At 40.7% G+C, this 24,501-nt stretch overlaps 1 long non-coding RNA gene across 1 annotated transcript; it reads right to left on the bottom strand.

The window, feature by feature from the left end:
* Nucleotides 1-3,183: 3,183 nt before the first annotated feature.
* On the bottom strand, nucleotides 3,184-4,431 carry LOC147361743 (uncharacterized). The gene is made up of 2 exons (XR_015137621.1): nucleotides 3,819-4,431; nucleotides 3,184-3,508 (listed from the first exon to the last, which is right to left on the bottom strand). It is a non-coding gene; the product is annotated as an uncharacterized LOC147361743 (long non-coding RNA).
* Between the last annotated feature and the right edge of the window lie 20,070 nt (nucleotides 4,432-24,501).

The following is a 24,501-nucleotide window of genomic DNA, read 5'->3' as shown; positions in this document are numbered from 1 at the left end:
TCAGTCCATGGAAAAATATATCTCCCACAAAACTGGTCCCTGGAGCGGGACTGCTGACTTCAAATAAACATGTCTAAGTAGTCCATTTGTAGCTCTTATCAGGAGAAACTAAGGGTCTATACCCTTGAAACACAACACCATGGATGCCCATGACAAAACGCTGGACAGTTAGGGGGTTTGGGCATGTGCATGCATGCATGTATAGTTGCTTAGTTGTGTCGGACTCTGCAACCTGTGGATTGTAGCCCACGAGGCTTCTCTGTCCATGGAATTTTCCAGGTAAGAATACTGGAATGTGTTGCCATGTCCTTCTCCAGGGGATCTTCTCGACTCAGGGATCAAACCTACCTCCTGCATTAGGAGGCAGATTCTTTACCACTGCACCAACTGGGGTGGGCATGTACACATTGCTGCATTTAAAATGGATAACCAAAAAGGACCTATAGTGTAGCACATAAAATTCTTCTCAACGTTATGTGGTAGCCTGGATGGGAGGGGAGTTTGGGGGAGAATGGATATATGTATATGCATGTCTGAATAAAATAAAATATAAATAAAAAGTTAAAAAAAAAGTTGGATCCTCGTTTACTTTTATCCTGATCATGGAAACTTGCTTTTTCAGGATGAGTCCATCTCACCTCCTCAGTCCTGGTTTATTACACCCATGTGGGGAGAGAACTCGGCTTCTCTTTGCTATGTATTCCTGGTCCCGAGCCCTGGCCTGGGTTCCTCTGATCCTCTCTATCCTTCAGGGACCCAACCCTGGGCTCAGACATCCACTGTCAGCACTGTTCATATGAGTCCTCTCACAGCTCATTCTCCTCCAGCCAGAGCTTCTGTCTCATTCAACCTCTTGTACCTACAGTGTCTAGAATAACAAGTACAGCAGTAAATTAGTAATATTAACAAGTCAATTTTAAAGAAGCACTGACTTTTTAAAGTGGTGGATAAAACAAAAATAGGAGGGGCTACAGCCTAAGGCAGGGGGAGGATATCTAGTCTTATCTGTCAACTCCTTTAATCTTCCTGAGAACGACTGATGTATCATAAATGTATATTTTAATTTGTCTTTCCATAGCAACCGTCTCTTATTTGGCATCTTCCCACCATGACACATTTTGCCTGGAGATTTTGGTAAAATTATCCAACAGAGGAGGACTCAACTCAATTTCCCCTTTCTTAATTCTCTTTCTTACTACTTCTATTAGAGCTTCTCCCTGGCCAAAGGGTTCGTATGCTTTGCCTACTCTTCTGGCATTCAAAGTAGGCCTGGGAAACCCTGGGAGACAGGAGTTGAGATTCTTTTGGGGAGTCCATGAGGTCAAAATTATTTCCATCATATTAAGATGATTTTTCTCTTACATGTGTGCTTTTATAAGTGCACACATTTATATCAGTAGAAACCTCTGATAGTAAGAACCAGTTATCCAGGTTCAATTAATGGAAGTTGCCAGGCAAAGTGCTACATAATTTCATACATACAAATATTTAATTGTTACTGCAATCCTAGGAGTGAGATACTGTGTCAGCTCTGCCAATGAGTACATTGAGTTTCAGAGAGGTGAATTTGCACATCTATAGCCTGCACAGCCCAATACTCCCCACAGCCAGAATTTGAATCTAGATTTATCTCCAGTGGATGGACCTCTGCAACTCTAACATTTTGCCTGAATAATTCTATTATTCTCCTTGTAAGAAACAGCTAGGGGCTTCCTTGGTGGCTCATTGGTAAAAAATCTACCTGCCAGTGCAGGAGACGTGGGTTCAATTCCTGATCCAGGAAGATCCCACAAGCCACGGAGAGGCAACTGAGCCCGTGCACCACAATTACTGACTCTGTGCTCTAAAACCCGAGAGCTGCAACTGCTGAGCCCATGTGCCACAACTGCTGAAGCCTGCATGCCCTAGAGCCCGTGCTCTGCAACAAGGAAGCCCCAGCACTATAACTAGTGAGCAGCTCCAACTTGCCACAACTAGAGAAAAGCCCACCCAGCACAGCCAAAAAATAAATTAGTTACAAAAAGTAGGCAGGGCTGTGTTCCAATAAAAGTTGAAAAGTAAAAAAAGAAGAGAGAAAGGGCTAGCACTTACACAAACAACTTTCTCTGTAGATTGTGTGATAATGAGATTTGCATCTTTCCGGATAGATAATTGAACATGATGCTGTATATGACTGTCTGTAGATGTGATAATTTTCCACTAATTCTCATGTGAGCCATCAATTAGAATACTATCTTCTTTTGATCAGAAGGATTTTTTTTTGAAAGTCAGGATCTTCAAGACTGAGTGTTCTCAAAAATATGAGCTCTCTTCTGTGATGCAGCTTATTTGGCATGATATGCACAAATGGGGGATGTCTTTGAGTTTTGTTTTACATGATCTGTCTTTGACATTTTAAGAAAGACTGGCAGGACTGTCATTTCCTATTACACTTGTAAATGCAACCAGAGAACATTGAACAATGGGCCACCCAAAAAATAAATAAAATTTCAAAAGTGCTTCCTGAGCATCTCAGTAAGATCAAAGAGGTCAGTGGCATTTTTGCTGGGCTTGTGTTTTATGAAATCAGAGTACTTTTGTCTTATTGATCATTTATCTGGACCTGCCAATCAGCCAATATGGGTCGGGTGTCACCAAGGTCCAAAAAAAGCAGTTACTGATTACATGGCACCAACCAACTGATAAAATCTATTCCATATGCTCAGTTGCCTGGCTGCAGTGGATGTTACAGTTGAACATATTGGTTTGCTCATTAGCCATTTAATTAGTTTTTTCTGCATGTGTAATTATTCTCTTATTGTGGTCATGATGAAGGCAAATGTTCTTTGACCATTGCCTCTGCTGACAATAAAATCTGCTGTATAGATGTTTTTAGTTGGGCATTATACCTGTCTTCTATGACATGATTCCCTTTAACAATAAACATGTAGAAAAGGCTTTTGATCGTATTAAAAGTTGCTAATTTGAAAATCTGTCTCCTAAAAAAATGTGCATTACAGAGTGCAAATGACTCTGACTCCATTTGAATAACTCCCTCTATGGCCTTCATAAGAAAATTCACTGGGGCCCATTGTTTGGGATATTATTGATTTAACATTCATTAAGGGACTCATAAAAGTGTACTTCCTGCCTGGTCAGGGCATAGTGTTTAAGCTGTAAATATGGCAATACGGGTGTAAATATTGGCTTAAAACTCTTCTTTGAGTCATTTATTTCCTTTACCTTATTGTCTCTAAGTCACATTCTCCTCTGTTTGGCCTGGCCCTTTCCCAGTCTCCAAATGTGCTATCTGAATTCCCAGTGACTGTTTTGTTGGGATACTTCCCGAAAGAGTTCAGGGGGCACCGAAATAGGGTAATTTTTGTTCTCACTCTGTTCCAGACACTCCGTAGTGGCTGAGCACGAAGACGGCACTCCACTGGGATGACCTTTGATTCTTGGCAGAGGACATATATTTCACTGAGGGAATTCACTCTGCTTGAGGAGTCTCTAGTGTTTGTCGATATTTCTGTGGAAACAAACATGTGGAGGGTCTTTGTGGAACAGTCCAGAAATAATCGAAGAAGCCAGGAGACCCCCTACCTCCCTCCACAAAAAAAATGTCAGGCTACGCTTTCTTTTCAGGACTCGTTAACTGATGCCCTTGTGTCAATAACTGTTATTTCCCAGCACTTTCTCTTTTCCCTTTTACTGAGAAAGATACAAAAGTCAACTGAATCAAGACATAAATTCATTTTTACAGCTGAATAAGCTTTGTCTTTGGTTGTTTTAAAAGTGAAATAAATGGGAAAATATTTGTTAGAGAATAATAAACACACCCAGGTATTTGCTGCTCTTCTTGGGCTGGACTGAGATGGAAGTGGCTCGGTGAGACCACCTGTGTTTCTTGGTGCAAGCCCAGCGGAGCTTCAGAATCTGTGTAGTTGGATCCAGTCCAGCGACCTGGCTACATTCTTGAATCTCTTACTCAACATGAGGCATCAAGATCACTGGAAACTTTAACAAAAACATCAACAACTAGAAGAGCCAGTTAGCCTATGGTTTGACCCCCAGCCTGCACACCCTCACATCAATCTATCTCAAATCTTCTGGGAACATAGTTCAGACTTCGAGGCAGGAGAAGGGGCAACCTGAGGGTACAGCTGTTCAGTTTCCCATAGGAGATAAAGAATCTGCAATCATCCCAAAGCACACATTTAGATGGTTGCTTTTTCATCTGCTTTCCACTTGGCCAAATGGTTGCCTCCATAATAACTCTAAAAGCATCAAACGAAAAGCAGCACACTCCGGAGCATTCCAATATGGGATCCAATAAAAGAAACATAACTCAAAATCATTTCAGAAGCAATGAATAAATTGCTGCTCAGTAGCAGCTCCTCAAGGAAGCTTGCTCTTCTGACCAATAATGTAAAACCATCCCGAGAACAGTAGCTGAGGAGGAAGGAAAAAGACAATAAATCTTATTTCCCACTTGCTCTTTGGTATACTTCAAAATAATTCGAATACTTTCTGAAGTAGCTGTTTTGAATGTCTTTATTCAAGTTCCCAAAGGTCTGCTTAAGTTTAACTACCTTATCTGAAAAAGATGGTAAAAATGGTCATATCAACTTTAATAGTAGGAAGAGTGGGCTATGGATAGGATAAGGATCTCTGCTGAGCCAGCCAGCCTTGGTCTCAGGACCCAGTCTTCCAGTCCCCATTTGTGTGACCTTGGACAGGTAAGTTGACCCCCTTTAGCCTCAAAGTTCCCCCGTAAGAATGAAAAGATAGAATAAAGATTCTGGTTTCCTACAGTGTGTTCATGAACACACTGAGTTATTAGGTATTATGTGAAGATAGATTTTTACTTTTATTTATCTTTAAGAAGTACTGTATTAAAGTTAAATGGAGTTTTATGACAGGATTGGGAACATCTCTTAATACACTAATTACGATCATGGATTGGAGGGGAGGTGGTAATATGAAATATCTAAACTTAGTTGACTGCAGGACTCTTGTTCATAGAGAATTATGGGAATAGTCTAAGGCTGCTTCCAGCCCTAAAATTCCATTTTTCAATCTGAAGTAGCTAATTGCAAATTGGCATGTTTACAGAGGTCATCATCACAGCCATGATTACTCATCAGGGAATGATGTGCTTCACAGATGGATGTGTGGGAATGTGGAACAGACTGGGCAGATATAAAGTCCTACCTCAGTGGGATGGCTTTCCTGTTCCCCACTTCATCTCCTCATTCTTGGGGGGCTGATCTCTCCTGAACATATGGCCTTGGTCAGGGTGATAAAGCTCCGACATCATAATGTAAACTGCTATTTCTCTCTCTTTTTTTTTTTTTTTTGAAAGTGGCTCAGTTGTGTCCGACTCTTTGTAACCCCATGGACTATACAGTCCATGGAATTCTCTAGGCCAGAATACTGGAGTGGGTAGTCTTTCCCTTCTCCAGGGGATCTTCCCAACCCAGGGATCAAGCCCAGGTCTCCCACATTGCAGGCGGATTCTTTACCAGCTGGACCACAGGGGACACACAAGAATACAGAGTGGATAGCCTATCCCTTCTCCAGCGGATCTTCCTGACCCAGGAATCGAACTGGGGTCTCTTGCATTACAGGTGGATTCTTTACCAACTGAGCTATCAGGGAAGCCCATGGCACTCTGTAATTCTTACCTTCCCTACAGGCCAAGCAATCAACAAACTGTTTTCCTCTACTCAACATTGTACCCACCACACCTACATCATTTCTTTTCCAGAATATAAAACACATTTTATTTGTAAATACTGTAAAGCAATAGCCTCAGTTCCAGTCTTATACTTTAACTAGAATAGTTTCCTCAATCTAATATTCACGTATGACTGACCCTTGCTCTACTTTGAATTTTAAAAGTTTCTTTGTCTTTGTTGTGATTATGGCTTAGCAATACAGGTTGCTGCTGCTGCTAAGTCGCTTCAGTCGTGTCCAACTCTGTGCGACCCCATAGACAGCAGCCCACCAGGCTCCCCAGTCCCTGGGATTCTCCAGGCAAGAGTACTGGAGTGGGTTGCCATTTCCTTCTCTAATGCATGAAAGTGAAAAGTGAAAGTGAAGTCGCTCAGTCGTGTCCGACCCTCAGCGACCCCATGGACTGCAGCCTTCCAGGCTCCTCCGTCCATGGGATTTTCCAGGCAAGAGTACTGGAGTGGGGTGCCATTGCCTTCTCCAATACAGGTTAGGAAAGCAAAAATGATAGCAAACTTGAGTAACTGAATTGCTTTTCCAGTGACAATTCTGTTAGTGTGATTTTGTATCTCAGTTGTCTTCTTGTCCCAAATTGTAAAAGATGTAATAGTGATCTGTGACTACTTTATGTGTATGATAAAGAATATTAGATTAATTAGAATTGTAAGTAAATTAATATTTTAATTCTAAATTGAAATGTAAAGTTATAAAAATAAGTGACAAGCATGTTTCCCTGGCAACAATTATTCATCAATCTCACTTTAAGGATTAAATTCATTTGTGGTGGTGTCAAAACTTATTTAATGCATGGAGGCCATGAAAATGCTCCTCTCAAATCTCTTGTTGCATGGAATGTAATTGACTGATGGCTTCAGCTGCTGCTCTCTGAATCTACTGCTGGGTTTGAGCAAACGTTGTATTTCCCAGGAGCATTTCTGAGAGACACAGAACTTCTTTGATAGGCAACTTTGGCTTGAGGACTGTCTATCAACCTTGCCAAAACTGTTCAGCTGAGCTTCTAAGACCCCTGTCTTCCCTTGTCTTGTCTCATGCTCCTGCTCCGTTGTGTCTGACTCTTTGTGACACTTCGGACTGTAGCCCAACAGGCTCCTCTGACCATGGGATTTTTTTAGGCAAGGATACTGGAATGGGTTGCCATTTCCTTCTCCAGGGATCTTCCCAACTCAAGGATTAAACCTGCATCTCTTGTGTCTACCATATTGCAGACAGATTCTTTACCAACTGAGCTGTCAGGAAAGTCCCTTCTTCCTTTCCTTTCTCTTTCAAAAGTATAAGACATGCATTGTGGTCCACTGGCTGTCCCTCTTCATCTTCCCTCACTGGCATTTATCCTAATAAATCTATAGTATCACTTATTTTATCTTGTCTTCTGGCTTTTAGAAAATCTGAGCTAGCATGAATCAATTCCCTCTTTGTGAACATGAGTTTATGTCAAGTTTTTTGCATCTGTTTTTAATAAATAGCATTGCAACAAAATATCTTATAAGATCTGATAACCATTATTAATTAATTCTGTAGGATATGATCTTGGAGATGTAACTGTGGGTGACACAGAAAGTATATTTTTTAGGGCTTTTGAAAATATACTTGAAAAATTGCCCTCCGGAAGGTATTCCAATTTACATAGTCAAAGCAAATTACTTTTTTCTTTTGGTTTTTTGTATGCTTTTTCTTGGTGCCTTGTGAGTTTTACATACTAAAGGCAATAAACTTAGTGACATAATTTTGCTAGCAATTATTGACATAAATAGTCCCAAGTCAAATAACCATATTAAATGAATTCCACCTACAGTAATAAAACTTAAACCTCTCCCACATTCATGGGTACAGACATAAATTCACAATATCTAGAAAATATTATACATGGTATTATTAAATTGAGCAAAGCAAAATAGAATGATTTGTCTTTTGGAGGAACTTGTATGGAGCCAGTAATATTAAGAATTGCTGGTAAATCATCTCAGTGAGCAGCTAACAGAATCTGGCCAGAGATAGCAGAGGAATTTTGTGTGGGCATGTGCATCAGTTTACTTTCCAAAATAATCCCATCTGGATGCATAAGAAATGTTCTATCTGTATCAGCTCATTAGGAGACAAGGTTCGAGCAAACACGCTCATTGATTTAACATGCTGGATCCACGAGAAATGAGTCATCCATTGCAATCTGCTCCACCAAGTTTGGGATGGAAGATGACCTACATGCGTTTTCTGAGTTGCCTACCAATTTATAGCTTAGAAAACCATATTTTATTGGCTATCTGTAAATCGGGCATCCCAAGCAATTTGAAATTCAAGGAGTGGGAGAGAATGAATGGTCTCAAACTCAACTCTCATTTTAGCTGATTCTTTGACCATTGAAGTCAAAGGGAAAATGTTACTAATTTTAAGTAAAATAGCCCTGTACAAAGACATCTCATAGAATCCTTAGTTTATAATACTGAGTCTCAGCATCAATATGGGCTTTGAAAATGTACTTTAAGTACATAGTGTAGAAGCTGTACCAGTTTTCTCATGTAAGCAATGCTTATAAACAATGCTTATTTCTTGTTCATTTCTATAGACAACTACTGACCAACTCTTGGATTCCCAAGTGAAAAGCAAAAATCTTTCTCAGCCCGTAATGGACTGTACAGGAGCTGCAAGGAGTTACAAAGAAGGCATGACTCCCCACCCTTAGGGTTTCCCTAGCTAGTAAAAAACAGAAATGAATATGCCTGAAAACCATTTATGCTCATTTAAAAGCTTCAAAGTATCAACTTACTTTTAAGGGGCAGTAATAGAGAAAGGGAGCTTAACATTTGCATTATTGACTTGAGCAAAAGAAATGAAACCATAAGACTATTAGAAGGACTAATGAAAGATGCTGCCCTTCAGAATATTGTACCTTCATTTTCTTGGAAAATGTTTACTATTTTAATTTTTCAGCATATCTGTTAGAGCAATAATCTATGATGATTAGTGTGTTAATATTTTTACAACAATCTTTCCATTTGACTCAGACTTCTAGACTTTACCAATAGGAAGGTATGTGGTCGTGCAAGTGTGTATATGTGTATGTGTGTGATCATTTTAATTCTGTGCTGTACATTGCAGTTAGAATTCTTTTCAGCACAAACTAACACAACATTGTAAAGCAATTTTCCTCCAATTAGAAATAAGAATTAAAACATTAGGAAAAAAAAAAAACTTTGAGGAGAACTTTATAACTAGAGACTCATCTCTGGGGAAAATAAAGTCTGATTTCTCCAGACTCAGTGCTCTAGGCAGGAAGTGACCAGAAGATGTCCTCCATGAAAAAAACAAAAAAGACCTAGAGTCCAGGAAGGAAAGAATCCAACACAAGAGGGACAGAAGGAAATCCTCAGAATTATAGTGAAGACAGATTCTCAAGATGACAACGGAGCATCAAAAGTGGGGAGGCTGGTCCATACTAGAGAGATTGGTCATCTCCAGAGGAGACATCTTTTGAAAGTGGAACTGACAAAATAACAGTTGTGCTAAAGGCATAAATTTGGGCTTGAGTGAATAACAATAACTAATTCCATGGAAAACCAAAAAGTAGTGCAGAGAAAGAACAGCAATTACACTTTACTATAGAATTCAGCTGCCAGTGTTTTCACAATCACACTAATACAACCCTAAAGAATGAACTAAGTAGTGTTATAACTATAGTAGGACAATGGGGAACAAGAGGTGAATGACGGAAGGTGAAAGAGACCCAAGTCCTTATTTTCCAAAGTGGAAAGTCAAAAAGTAAAGCGTAAGTAGGTAAGTAATGTCTGCAACTTCAAAATTAAGAAGTAGTGAGATAATTGTGTCCTTTAGCCCTTTGGAAGTAAATACCAAAATAAACAGGTATGTGAGCTAAAAAATGGTTTCCATTAAGGAAATGGAATACAGGGGCATTGAGCTGTTGTGTATCTCAACAAGCCTCCTATAACTACACCATACTTTAAACTGTGTGTGTGTTTAAGTTGTGTTCCACAAATAACCTAATGAAATTGAAATTTTGCATTAAAAAAAAAAAGATCAATGAACAGTATATTTGACAGGAACCCATACCTCCCACCTCTGCTGAGTCCAAATCCTGGATTGCTGTAGTTCTGGTTGATACAAATTAACCCTTGGGCCTACTTATCTCAATGAACTCACCATGGGATAAACAGGTCTGAAGATTCACATTTTGTAAAGAAGATCATTAAACACATCTCATCCACTATTTCCCTCTGAGACTGGCACCCACTGAAACATACTCTCAAAGATCAGATGGGAATTGACTTAGCTTGTATGTAGTTGTAAGCCTGGACTAGAAAATAAGATTTGCCTTTTTAGTAGAGAAGAGACTTCTTTCAAGTTTTCCAGAAATCTAGATTTAAAATCCCCTATGGGGAGAACTGCGGAGCGGCATGTTTAAGTCTGCAGACAAGGTGCTCCCACCAGGTGGGCTGCTAACCTGCCCTAAGGTAGTGGGCGCTGGGCCCTGAGCCAGGTGTGTCTTTCATAAGAAGGACAGGTGTAGGATAGTATGTGTCCACCCTCCAGGGAGACTAGAAGCTCTAGGCTTAAGAGGTTATAATAAAGGGAAAAGGGGAAAAGGTATCTCTTAGATAGAGAACTAGAGAGGGCCAGTAACTCCCATCAGTCACTCAACAGATACCGATTATTACACTACCCAGGCATTCGATGCCAAGCTCTTTACAGTTCTGATGCTTTGAAAACTCTGATGTAGTAAAAATCAGTGATTCCTAGCCCCCTGACAACTCACATCTTTTTCTCTTCTCTCTCTCTTTGTTTCTCATCTTTGTTCTGGAAATGATTCTCTCTTCTTCCATTTTCAAATCAGGGTGCAATATTTATTTGACAGATTATTTTTTCTTTTTGTTTGGAGGAAAATTGTTTTACAATGTTGTGTTAGTTTCTGCTGGACAACAACATGAATCAGCTGTAAGTATACACGTATCTCCTCCTCCTAGAACCTCCCTCCCACTACCCTCTTCCCACTCCTCTAAATCATCGCAGAGCACTGAGCTGAGTTCCCTGTGTTATATAGAAGCTTCTTCTTCCATTTTGAAATCAAGATGCAACATCCATTTAACAGACTTCTAAAGACAACCCAAAACTAAAACAACAGCCAAACATTAAAAATATAAGATAGCAAGAAGAAAGCAAGCAGCTGGATTTTATATTATGTTGCAACTAAGTAGTATTAAACTATTTTGTAGCCAACAACAGAGCAAAAGATAAAATATTTCTCTGCTAATCCAGAAATATCTTTTATGCCTTTTAAAATCTTTACACTGGAGGAAAGAGCCTTCTTAAGAAATCATCTCTTTCTCTAAAATCAGAGACAAAGTTATTTAATAAAATAAAGCTTCTGCTTCCTTATCATTATGACCACCTATAAATCTGGAAGAAAGGACTAAGGAATATTGTCTGCATCAAGGTGAACTCTCCGAGGAAGCAGGGATAGCCCTCCATGTATCCTTGTCAGCTGATGCAAATTCACCACAATCTGGAGAACAGGCAGGCACTCTGGGAGGAACTGGGGAGAGTCAGAGTCTAGTTAGGCATGAAATGAGATTCTGAAATTAAAATATATAGAAAGCAAGAATAAGCAGCGAAAGTAAAAAAGAACTCAAAGATACTTTGCTTTGAATTTTTTTCTTGGACTGCTGCTACTGCTGCTGCTAAGTCGCTTCAGTCATGTCGGACTCTGCGACCCCATACATGGCAGCCCACCAGGCTCCCCCATCCCTGGGATTCTCCAGGCAAGATCACTGGAGTGGGTTGCCATTTCCTTCTCCAGTGCATGAAAGTGAAAAGTGAAAGTGAAGTCGCTCATTCGTGTACGACCCTCAGCGACCCCATGGACTGTAGCCTACCAGGCTCCTCCATCCATTGGATTTTCCAGGCAAGAGTACTGGAGTGGGGTGCCATCGCCTTCTCCATTTCCTTGGACACAGTAGTGCAAAATTAAAGTAGCCCAGTGCATTTGCAACAGAATAAGGAAAAGAGCCCAAATGGCTACCTTTCTTGAGTGCCCATGTATGCCAGATCCTAGGAGATATTGCCTCGAACCCTCACAAGAACCTTGCGGGACAAACATTTTGACCCCCTTTCACCAGTGAAGACTAAGGCTCAAGCTGGTTAAACAATTTGTCCAAGGTCACTGAGTTGTTACTGAAATGAAGCAGGACCCTATGGACATTGCCTCCTCCACCACATCCTCTGCCTAGCTTTTGTCTGTGGAAAAATTTAGTCAAAGAATAAGTTTAATCAGAGAAGTGAGAAATGCTGAAACAAAGGATAATAGTCAAAGGAGACTAAATAATAATAATGTAGTCATTAAGCATAGTCCAGGACCTTTAGCTCATTCTCAAGGACTATAGATAATATTCTGAGCCATATCCTGTGAGCTGTCTTACAGATACTAAAACCCCAAGTGGAAAGGTTAACTACATGATGACCAGACTATACCTAGGACTTGAGCTGCCACAACTCCAAGAACAGGCCACAAAGGGATACGAACAAACGGACCTGGAACTGAAGATAAACTGTACCTAAAACTATCAAGATGATCCTGGTCAGACCATTGATGACCAATTTGAAGATAACTGTTAGAGATGACTGTGTTGTTTCTGCATGTAGCTCCCCCCACCACCACTCTATCTATAAATGCCCTCCCCCCCTGCTTGTCGGCAGACAAGGGGAGGAGTCAGCCTTTGGACAGACACCCACCACCCTCTACCACCACCACCCCCAGTTGCAAGCATCTGGAATAAAGCAAACCTTCCTTTCCACCAACCTGGCCTATTTATTAGCTTTTGAGCAGGGATCAGCCAGACCCACACACTCCTTTCAGTAACATCACCTATCATAGCTGGGTCCTAACCTTGACCCATCAGATAGATAGATTCCAAAGCTGTCCCTCTCTTCGCCATTCCAAACTGCCTGTCAGTGTGTTAAATAGATGTTCCAAAAAAGTTTGTCAGACTAATGAATAAATGCAAGAAGTGGGTTCAGGAAAAAAAGACTAAAAACTATGAAAGTACAACTATTCAGAAGATATAAATATGCATAAGACTTGAGTAAGATTTTTGTGTTTTTTGAAGAATGTACATCTGGGAAGTGAGATTTTGTTGATGGCTAGAAAAAGAAAGAGGAGGTCTGTGAGTAAAGAAAACTTGCTTTTCTCTGGTGGCCCAGTGGTTGAGAATCCACCTTGCAATTCAGGGGACACAGGTTTGATCCCTGGTTGGGGAACAAAGGTCCCACATGCAGTGGAGCAACTCGGCCTGTGTGGCACAGCTATATAGTCTGCAAGCCACAATAAAGATGTGAAAGCCACATGATGCAATGAAGATCTCATGTGCTCCAACTAAGACCTAATGTAGCCAAATAAATGTTTAAAAGAAAAAACAACCCAATCAAAAGCTGAGTGGAAGACCTAAACAGACATTTCTCCAAAGAAGACATGTTGATGGCTAACAAAGATGTGAAAAAAATTGCTCATTATTAGGGAAATGCAAACCAAAACTAGAATGAGGTACTACCTCACACCAGTCAGAATGGCCATGGTGAAAAAATCTACAAACAATAAATGCTACAGAGGATGTGGAGAAAAGGGAACCCTCTTGCTCTGTTGGTGGGAATGTAAATGGATAACCATTATGGAGAACAGTACGGAGATTCCTTTAAAAACTAGAAATAAAACTACCACATGACCCAGCAATTCTACTACTGGGCATATACCCCGAGAAAACCACAATTCAAAAAAGACACATGTACACCCACTGTTCATTGCAGCACTATTTACAATCTCCAGAGCATGGAAGCAACCTAGACGTCTATCAACAGATGAATGGATAAAGAAACTGTGGTACATATATCCAATGGGATATTACTTGGCCATAAAAAGGAAAGAATGTGAATCAATTGAGCTGAGGTGGATGACCCTAGAATCTGTCATACAGAATGAAGTAATCCAGAAAGAGAAAAACATCATATATTAACGCATATGCATGTGATCTAGAAAAAAAGGTACTGATGAACCTATTTGCAGGGCAGGAATAGAGATCTGACTTGCAGACACAGCAGAAGAGGGTGGGATGAACTGAGAGAGTAAAACTGACATATATACACTGCTGCAGTTGCTGCTAAGTCGCTTCAATCGTGTCCAACTCTGTGTGACCCCATAGACGGCAGCCCACCAGGCTCCCCCGTCCCTGGGATTCTCCAGGCAAGAACACTGGAGTGGGTCGCCATTTCCTTCTCCAATGCATGAAAGTGAAAAGTGGAAGTGAAGTCGCTCAGTCGTGTCCGACCCTCAGCGACTCCATGGACTGCAGCCTACCAGGCTCCTCCATCCATGGGGTTTTCCAGGCAAGAGCACTGGAGTGGGTTGCCATTGCCTTCTCCGCGTATATACACTATCATGTGTAAAATAGGTACTAGTGGGAAGCTGCCTTATAACACAGGGAGCTCAGCTCAGTGCTCTGTGATGACCTAGATGGGTAGGATATGGGGGATGGGAGGGAGGTTCAAGAGGGAAGGGATATATATATATATATATAGTTATGACTGATTCACATTGTTATATGGCAGAAACCAATACAACATTGTAAAGCAATCATCCTCCAATTAAAAAAATAAGTCAACTTTGTAAGCAGAAAAAAAAAGTTGCTAGAGAGGAACAAGTATTGCTTAAAAAAATAAGGACCCTAGGGCAGTAATGGAAGCCATCGTGGGAATGTTGCAAGCCAACAGAAAATGATATTAATAGAAATTTAAAAGAAACAGCTATCCTGGCAACAAAAACATAGATTAATTTTTATGTCAATTCTACTTCTGATTTCAATGGTGTTATGGTAGAGAATAAATGTGACTCCTAATTAACTCAAAGCTATGTAAGAATCTCATATTCATTGAACTTCATAAGAGCAAGGAATAGAATACATATTTCAGCATCTTAAATGAATTTAACAAATGATAGTGATACTTCTCTCTGGGGATATTAGGTACTAATAACACTGCTTATTCATGTAAATGCCAAATACTTTTTAAGTCTTTTGTTCTACTTAAATTAAGACTATCCATAAATTCTATGCTATGGCACTAAATTCTACAGGTTAATTATGTATCTTAGGTTGTTTCTTTGTTACCAGTTTTATTTGTCTTTAATTGGGTCTTTTTTGATAAAAAAAAATTTGCTTTTTATACCAATTATCTTCTTCCTCTTCTATCACCCCTGACCCGAGATAACCATCATCATAGCCTATCCTTTTGGCCACATCACCACCAAGTCCTGCACAAATATATTCTCTGGCAATACTTTCATGATTTGTGAGACTTTAGAATTATTCCAAGTATACACTGAGCCCTCAATAAATCAATCTTTTCAGACATGGTCCTTGTCTTCCAGAAGAAGTTTAACTCTCTTTAGCCTTATTTCCCACTGCTGCTGCTGCTAAGTCACTTCAGTCGTGTCCAACTCTGTGCGACCCCATAGAGGGAAGCCCACCAGTCTCCCCTGTCCCTGGGATTCTCCAGGCAAGAACACTGGAGTGGGTCGCCATTTCCTTCTCCAATGCATGAAAGTGAAAAGTGAAAGTGAAGTCACGCACTCGTGTCCGACTCCTAGCGATCCCATGGACTGCAGCCTACCAGGCTCCTCCATCCATGGGATTTTCCAGGCAAGAGTACTGGAGTGGGGTGCCATTGCCTTCTCCATATTTCCCACTACTTTTCTTCAGATTTCTTCCATTCAAACTGGCTTACTATCCATTCCCTTTCTATGGTGTGTGTGTGCGTGCTAAGTCACTTCAGTCATGTCCAACTCTTTGTGATCCTTTGGACTGTAGCCAGCCAGGCTGCTCTGTCCATGAGGTTTTCCAGTCAAGACTACCAGAGTGAATTGCCATTCCCGTCTCCAGGGGATCTTCCTAACCCAGTGATCAAACCTGAGTGTTCTGCGTCTCCTGCATTGCAGATAGATTATTTATCGCTGAGCCACTGGGGAAGTGCTCCCCTTCTATAATTTGTTCCTATCCCTTTATATTTGTATGAACTCTTCTACTGAAGGGGCTTTCTCTTCCCAAGTCATCAGGCTCAGTGTAGATACCACAGCGTCCAAGGAAACTTTGTTCTCCTCTCTGTAATTTCTCTTCTAAACTTCCTTATTGCACATATTTAGGTTATTGATCAATCTTTTATTCTAATACTTTTGTCTTCCACATAGTAGAACTTCATACATGTTTGTTGATCAAACTGATGAATAATAAAACTTATAGTGTTGGTCTCAGTTTAGCTTGTAAGAGTTACATGTCTTTCCCCACCACTGGAATGGGAACAGAGGTGTTGGTATGCATGTTTATGCCCTTCTGGCACCTTTTAGTGTAAGTATCACAAAATAGACACTCACTGCATGTCTACTAATTCAAAATAAAGATAACATTCTGACAGAGAACAAGAGAGTAACTGCTATGAAAAAGCTGAAAGGTGAAAATATTGTTACTACAGCAGCAATGTTAAAGAATACAGAAATGCGTTTTAAGATCTGACGAATTGCCCTTATCTTCTCACTTAACTTGGTATTCTAAACTCAGCTAAGAAACAATAAAGCATGCCTATAGATATGAAGGGGAGATTAATGAGTCTTGATTCTTAGAAGAGGTAGAGGTCATATCTCTTTACCCCCCATTTAGTGACACTATAAACTGGTCTGAGAGATGTGGCATAAGAACGGCTATCTACAGAAATCTAGTGTTAAGTGTTTAAATTAAGTGTTTTCCTTAAAAAAAAAAAAAAAACAATAACCCTGATGAAAAATACCAAAAGTAGTAGACAGATTGTTGAGAAAAGCTTAGTTAGGAAGATAGAAACGTGGCTTCTATTTCAGACTCTGCTACAGATAGGCTATGCCAGAAGTACCCAGTGAAACTTTCAAAGCAGTGTCCTTAAAGAGATACAGCATTCTACTCTCCTCTCCTTTTTTCATACTTGCTAGTCAGGAATGCTTTGATGATGGCTGACATTGGCAACCCACTGCAGTACTCTTGCCTGGAAAATCCCATGGACGGAGGAGCCTGGTAGGCTGCAGTCCATGGGGTCCCTAGGAGTTGGATACGACTGAGCGATTTCACTTTCACTTTTCACTTTCATGCGTTGGAGAAGGAAATGGCAACCCACTCCAGTGTTCTTGCCTGGGAAATCCCATGAGCAGAGGAGACTAGCAGGCTATAGTCCATGGGGTCACAAGAGTCAGACATGACTTAGCAACTAAACAACCAACCAACCATCATCCAGAAAGATGGATAAACAGACAGATGTTCTCTAATACAACACCTAGCATTCCTCCCCGGCAAAAATGACATAGTGCTTTCACCTTTGTTGAGAAACTTAATTGGAATGGATCCCATATTTACTGAATTTAGAACCTAAAGTCATTTGAGATCTTGAACAAATACTGAGACTAGTATAGATATATCAAAAGTCTGAGACAATTGTGTTAATATTAAGTAAATCAGATATCAGGGCAGTAAATATTTATAGCAAATACAAGCCATGGAAAGCTCTATTGTGTCTTATAGGTGAAGAGTGACTCATTGCTGCATGTTCAGGCAAAGTGGAGTTGAGAAAGAAATTGCTTTTTTGTCTAGTTACTCAGCAAGGCTTTGGGAAAGAGGTGAAAATAGGGGGAGAAAGAGGCCGAGTTCAGCTAACAATAGGTGGTGTTTCCAGGAATAAGGATTAAAAGAGAATGAGGAGTTGATTAACTCATGCAAAAAGACAACTCACAGGGACAATAAAATAGAAAATAAGAAACGTTTGAGTTTCTCTTCCTGATGTGTGCTTACACAATCTCATTCTTTTTCTCTTTTACCATTAATCTATTTGATCATTTAACAGGTTTTTAGTAGGAACTATGTGGTAGGCAATGAGTGCTGAGAACATGATGGAATGCACTGTGGACCCCACAGTGTGGTGGGGTAAACAATCTCTGGAGTGTATAATTATAAAAGCAAAGATATATGCTATAAGAAAACCCTCAGTTCGCACCTCCATATAATAAGGGATTTGACTAGATAATTATGTGTCTCTTCCATCTCCAAAACTATGTTTCTGAGTGATAAAATACACTTTGCCAATTTGCACTTTACAATTTGGCAAAGGTCATCAAACACAGAACACTGCCTATTTCCAACATTCAGCACATCTGATATCCCTGAAGGGCTGGCTATTACCTAGGCATGCACTCGTATGTACACTTGTCCCCACAAGCCTGCAGACCTAACCACACACACTCATGCCTGGGAGTGGCACAAAGCACTCAGGGAGATGTGGACATAAGAACATTATCTTGGGAAATTATCATGGGATTGACTATGCACTGAAGTCAATATGCAGATAACTGCATCTAGCATTTGCCCCTTTTATAACAATAATAAAATACTGTCTTTTAGGGACTAAATTATTTATCTTTTTCTGTCCAGTGGTTGATTTACCTTTAACTCTATGAAAGAAAGAAATTTTCATGTTTGAAACATACAAACAGTGAGTTCTTATGATTAAAAAAAAAAAAATCTCAAATAACTCAAAGCTGTTTAAATGCTAAAACTACACGTCTCCCCCTTATTCTGTTTTGAGTCACTCATCTCAGATGTATTAGTCACATTCCTTAAGGCTGAAACTCATTTTATTAATTTCAGAAGACTTCTCTTTATGTAAGAGTATCTGGAGTTCTACAAGAGCATTAGAACAAGATCAGTCTGTTCCTAACGTGACAAATTATACGGTTTCTATGTGAACATTGCCCTTCTTCATTCAGAGTCAGAGAGCATGAGAGTCAAGATGACTCATGATTTCCTGACACTGGTAGAACTAGTTTACTTCTACAGACCCCTTAAATTCCATCAGAGATGAACTCGATCCTTCCCAAGTGCAAGCAACTTTTGGAAGATCACATTCTAGATAAGTGATGCATCATTAATAACACATAATCTCAGTATAAGTTTAGCAATAGAATTGTATCAGTCAAAATCAGAAAAAGAGCTGAGAAGGCCATTTTGCTAACCCCGACTCATTGGAAAAGACTCTGATGCTGGGAGGGATTGGGGGCAGAAGGAAAAAGGGATGACAGAGGATGAGATGGCTGGATGGTATCACCGACTCAATGGACGTGAGTTTGAGTGAACTCTGGGAGTTGGTGATGGACAGGGAGGCCTGGTGTGCTGCAGTTCATGGGGTTGCAAAGAGTCGGACACGACTGAGTGACTGAACTGAACTGAATGTTGTCCCCAGACAAGTCAATATTTACACTTTCTTCTGCAGATGTTTATACATGAAAGCAGCTTGGTACTGTTCATTTTGGTGAAGAGCATCAACATCTTGATGTTACAAGTACATGTGTAGAGACCAATTGATTTCAAATCACAAAGGAAGTCACAGATAGATATCCCAATGGCATACCAATGCTCAAACCTCCTATAGAGCTCAGGAAGCCTGGCTGCATTTCTGTACTTGACTGAAGCCACTTTCTTCAGCACTCTCAAATTCTAAACCATCCTATATATTCTTCTACTTTAAAGAGGCCCTAGATGTCCAAACATAGTCCAACATATCTCGATATTTGCGTATGTATAAGTAGAATGAGTACATAAGGTGATAGGAAGAAAATAGACTTTGCAGGCCAACAGAATCGCATCGGGACTTCTATTGTCTATGTCAATGTCCTAACTTTCCTCCACCCAAATTTCTTCATCTGGTTAAAAAAAAAAGATAATGAAGTCTATTTCACAGGGATTTAAGAAGATTAAACAAGATAATACACTTAACATGTTATTCCACAAGTGTTAATTGCCATCCTCTTCCCTTCTTAAAAACAAATGGTGTTTTCTTCCTCAAAGAAAATTGAATAAGAATATATTTAACAATTCCCCCAGAAATTGGGATTAACGTATACACACACTACTATATATAAAATAGATAGCCGACAAGGACCAACTTTATAGCACAGGAAAGTATGCTCAATATATGTAATAAACTATATGGGAAAATAATCTGAAAAAGAATGCACACACATATATATTTATAACTGAAGAATGCTCAAACTACCTCACAATTGCACTCATCTCACACGCTAGTAAAGTGATGCTCAAAATTCTCCAAGCCAGGCTTCAGCAATACATGAACTGTGAACTTCCAGATGTTCAAGCTGGTTTTAGAAAAGGCAGAGGAACCAGAGATCAAATTGCCAACATCCGCAGGATCATCGAAAAAGCAAGACAGTTCCAGAAAAACATCTGTTTTTGCTTTAGTGACTATGCCAAAGCCTTTAGAAGTGTCGATCACAATAAACTGTGGAAAATTCTGAAAGAGATGGGAATACCAAACCACCTGACCTGCCTCTTGAGAAACCTATATGCAGGTCAGGAAGCAACAGTTAGAACTGGACATGGAATAACAGACTGGTTCCAAATAGGAAAAGGAGTACATCAAGGCTGTATACTGTCACCCTGCTTATTTAACGTATGCAGAGTACATCATGAGAAACGCTGGGCTGGAAGAAGCACAAGCTGGAATCAAGATTGCTGGGAGAAATATCAATAACCTTAGATATGCAGATGACAGCACCCTTATGGCAGAAAGCAAAGAAGAACTAAAAAGCCTCTTGTTGAAAGTGAAAGAGGAGAGTGAAAAAGTTGGCTTAAAGCTCAACATTCAGAAAACTAAGATCATGGCATCTGGTCCCATCACTTCATGGCAAATAGATGGGGAACAGTGGAAACAGTGGCTGACTTTATTTTTCTGGGCTCCAAAATCACTGCAGATGTTGATTGCAGCCATGAAATTAAAAGACGCTTACTCCTTGGAAGGAAAGTTATGACCAACCTAGACAGCATATTAAAAAGCAGAGACATTACTTTGCCAACAAAGGTCTGTCTAGTCAAGGCTATGGTTTTTCCAGTGGTCATATATGGATGTGAAAGTTGGACTGTGAAGAAAGCTGAGTGCAGAAGAATTGATGCTTTTGAACTGTGGGGTTGGAGAAGACTCTTGAGAGTTCCTTGGACTGCAAGGAGATCCAACCAGTCCCTCCTAAAGGAGATAAGTCCTGGGTGTTCATTGGAAGGACTGATGTTGAAGCTGAAACTCCAATACTTTGGCCACCTCATGCAAAGGGCTGACTCATTGGAAAAGACCCTGATGCTAGGAAAGATTGAGGGCAGGAGGAGAAGGGGATGACAGAGGATGAGATGGTTGGATGGCACCACCGACTCAATGGACATGGGTTTGGGTGGACTCTGGGAGTTGGTGATGGACAGGGAGGCCTGGTGTGCTGTGGTTCATGGGGTAGCAAAGAGTCGGACATGGCTGAGTGACTGAACTGAACTGAACTGAACTGAATCACTTTTCTGTACACCTGAAACTAACACAGCATTGTAAATCAGCTATACTACTATTATTTTTAAAGTTAGGATAAAAAAGCAGTTTTCCCTGAAAATCAAAAGGAAAAGATAATTTTCCAAAGAAAATAATCAGCTAAGTACTAATGGAAGACTCTAGATCGAAGATCACCTGTTACTATCAGTTCAGTTCAGTCTGACTCTTTGTGACCCCATCATTGACTGCAGCACACCAGGCTACCCTGTCCATCAGCAACTTCTGAAGCCTGCTCAAACTCATGTCCATCAAGTCAGTAATGCCATCCAACCATCTCATCCTCTGTCCTCCCCTTCTCCTGCCTTCAATCTTTCCCAGCATTAGGGTCTTTTCCAAGGAGTCAGTTCTTTGCATCAGGTGGCCAAGTATTGGAGTTTCAGCTTCATCATCAGTCCTTCCAATGAATATTCAGGACTAATTTCCTTTAGGATTCACTGGTTTGATCTCCTTGCAGTCCAAGGGACTCTCAAGAGTCTTCTCCAACACCACAGTTCAAAAGCATCAATTCTTTGGTGCTCAGTTTTCTTTATAGTCCAACTCTCACATCCATACATGACCACTGGAAAAACCATAGCTTTAACTAGAAGGACCTTTGTTGGCAAAGTAATGTTTCTGCTTTTTAATATGCCGTTAGGGTGGTCATAGCTTTTCTTCCAAGGAGCAAGGGTCTTTTAATTTCATGGCTGCAATCACCATCTTCAGTTATTTTGGAGCCCAGGAAAATAAATCTGTTAGTGTTTCCATTGTTTCCCCATCTATTTGCCATGAAGTGATGATATGGTGGTTACCAAACTAAATTCTTCTAGCTAAGCTTGGAATTCATTCTGTAGCAAATACCCCAACAGTGCTTCTCTTGGACACAATCTGGATTTTGTTGCAAGTTCACTGCTTCTGGCAGTTGAGGCTAAAGGGACAAGTGATGGTGACAGGATGAGCTTTCTCTGACAGTCACCTCTAGCAATGGCATCCTTCCCAGCCTCTTAGGCTTAGGCAGGATGGAGGCAAAGCATGGGGCTTAGCAGCAGTGAGAACAGTTTTATGTTCTTCAAATGCTTCCTGAAAAGAGAGAGAGTATAAACAAATAAACAAACTGAAGAGCTGGGAAGCATCCACAGATACTAGGGAAAGTGAAAAGACTGGGTTTTAAAGTCAGATATGCTCTCCACCGGGGCTTCCCTCGTAGCTCAGTCAGTAAAGAATCTGCCTGCAATGCAGGAGACCCAGGTTCAATCCTTGGGTTGGAAAGATCCCCTGGAGAAGGAAATGGCAACCCACTCCAGTATTCTTTTCTGGAGAATCCCATGGACAGAGGAGCCTTATGGGCTACAGTCCATGGGATCACAAGAGTTGGACATGACTTAGCAACTAAACCACCACCATGCTTTCCACCACTTCTTAGCTCTGTGCTCTCCAGTGAGATTTTAAAGCTCCCAGAGCCTCAGTTTCCTCACAGTCATGGGGAGCAATAATATCTGATGGTTCTTCTGAGGATGAAAAATACAGTGTATATAAAAACAACTTGACAACAAGGTTTCCAGAACCTGGAGTATCAGTTTCTTCCAATGTGAAGAGATACACTGACCTCAAAGGAGGATTTATTCAGTTTTCTCAGACAAGTAAGTCAGACTGAGAAAGACAAACAAATATCATAAGGTATCATTATATGTAGAATCTTAAAAACATGATACAAATGGACTTTTTTACAAAGCTGAAGCAGACTCACAGACAGAGAAAACAAATCCTGGTTACCAAAGAGGGAAGGGAGGAAGAGAGTCTGGGATTAACAGATACACAGTTCTGTAAATATAGTAGATAACCAACAAGGATCTACGGGACAGCACAGGGAACTATGTACAGTATCTTGTAATAACCTATAATCAAAAAGAATTTGAAAAGAAGATACATATATATATATATATATATACATACACATATATGCACACATATCTGAATTACTTGCTGTACACCTGAAACTAATACAACTTTGTAAATCAACTATGTTTCAATTTAAATTTTTGTCATATTTGAAAAAGTGCAAGGGGAAGACTGGAGCTTCCCTGATGGATCAGGGAATCAGTAAAGAATCTGATCAGTAAAGAACCTGCCTGCCAATGCAATAGAATCAGGTTCAGTCCCTGGATCAGGAAGATCCCCTGGAGAAGGGAATGGCAACCCACTTCAGGTTTCTTTCCTGGAGGATTCAATGGACAGGTAACCCTGGCAGGCTACAGTCCATGGAGTTGCAGAGAGTCTGACATGACTAAGACTTTCACTTTCAAGGGGAAGATAGAAATTTAAAGGTTACAAACAGCTTTGCTGCAGGCTGAGCTTTTGTCTTTGGAGAGGCATCTGGGTTGCAGGCTAGTGCTGCTTGTTGACTGACTTTCCTTCTAACTCCTATTATTACAGCAAGCGGGCCATTCCTGGCCCATCCTCCTGGTGGATGCAGAGAACTTCCAGAAGCAGAAGGCAGCTTTATTGTTGTACAAGGAGTGGGAACCTCCAGGTCATGAAGCTTTGTGTTGAACCTCTATCTCTTAGGTGTTGTGTTCACCCTGCTCTCCATCAACCTGGGGGACTTACTTGAAAGCCCATACCCTGGAGCCCCTGAACCACCAGTGGTCAACTAGAGCCAACACAGAGCTCCCTTGGGCCTTGCAGACCATCCATCCAGAAAGGTGTGATAAAACCTCCCTCCACTGGCTATAACCTTGGAACACTGTCCTAAATACTTCCAGCTGTACCAGTTCCTGGTATAGGCAGGCTCAGCATCAGTGTTATCAGATCAGAGAACTACCTGTTACTAGGCGCTTGAAGGGCCTCTCCATCTGGGTACTTCTTGCTCTGGAAAAGCCTGTTTAATATTCAGATGTGAGGAGGTTGCCTGTGGCTGTGGAATGGAATGACCTCACTCTTCTCCCCAGTCTGCCGTATACTTTGCTGTGCTTGGCAGCCTGGCTCCATCTTCTCTTAGACGAAGCCTTGTGCTGCAACTTCAGCTCTTGGGAGATGGTGTTATTTTCAACCTGCTTTCTGAGCATCTGCCAAGAATTCCTTTGGACTTGGGTGTCTTATGGTCAGTTTATTTGGGGTTCAGCTTCTTTTCCATGAGAGCTCCTCTGTGTGTGGGTAAGAGTTGAGGAGGTGTGTAGGTTGGCTGTAGAAAGAGGGAAGGGAGAGTATTCTGTGTCCTGTTCTCTTGTTTTACATTTTTAAGTGCTTCCTTCAACATAGCCTCTGTGTGTGTGTGTGTGTGTCTGTCTGTCTGTGCGTGTGTGTCTGTGTGTATTGGTCTGAGGAGGGCAATGAGACAATAGAGCCTGC

This window comes from Bos grunniens, chromosome 12 (genome assembly GCF_055505025.1).
Source record: "Bos grunniens cultivar Pamir isolate PY7600 chromosome 12, Bosgru_T2T1.0, whole genome shotgun sequence".
Lineage (NCBI taxonomy): Eukaryota > Metazoa > Chordata > Mammalia > Artiodactyla > Bovidae > Bos > Bos grunniens.
The sequence above is the reverse complement of the archived record's forward strand: the minus strand, read 5'-3'. Positions and strand labels throughout refer to the sequence as shown.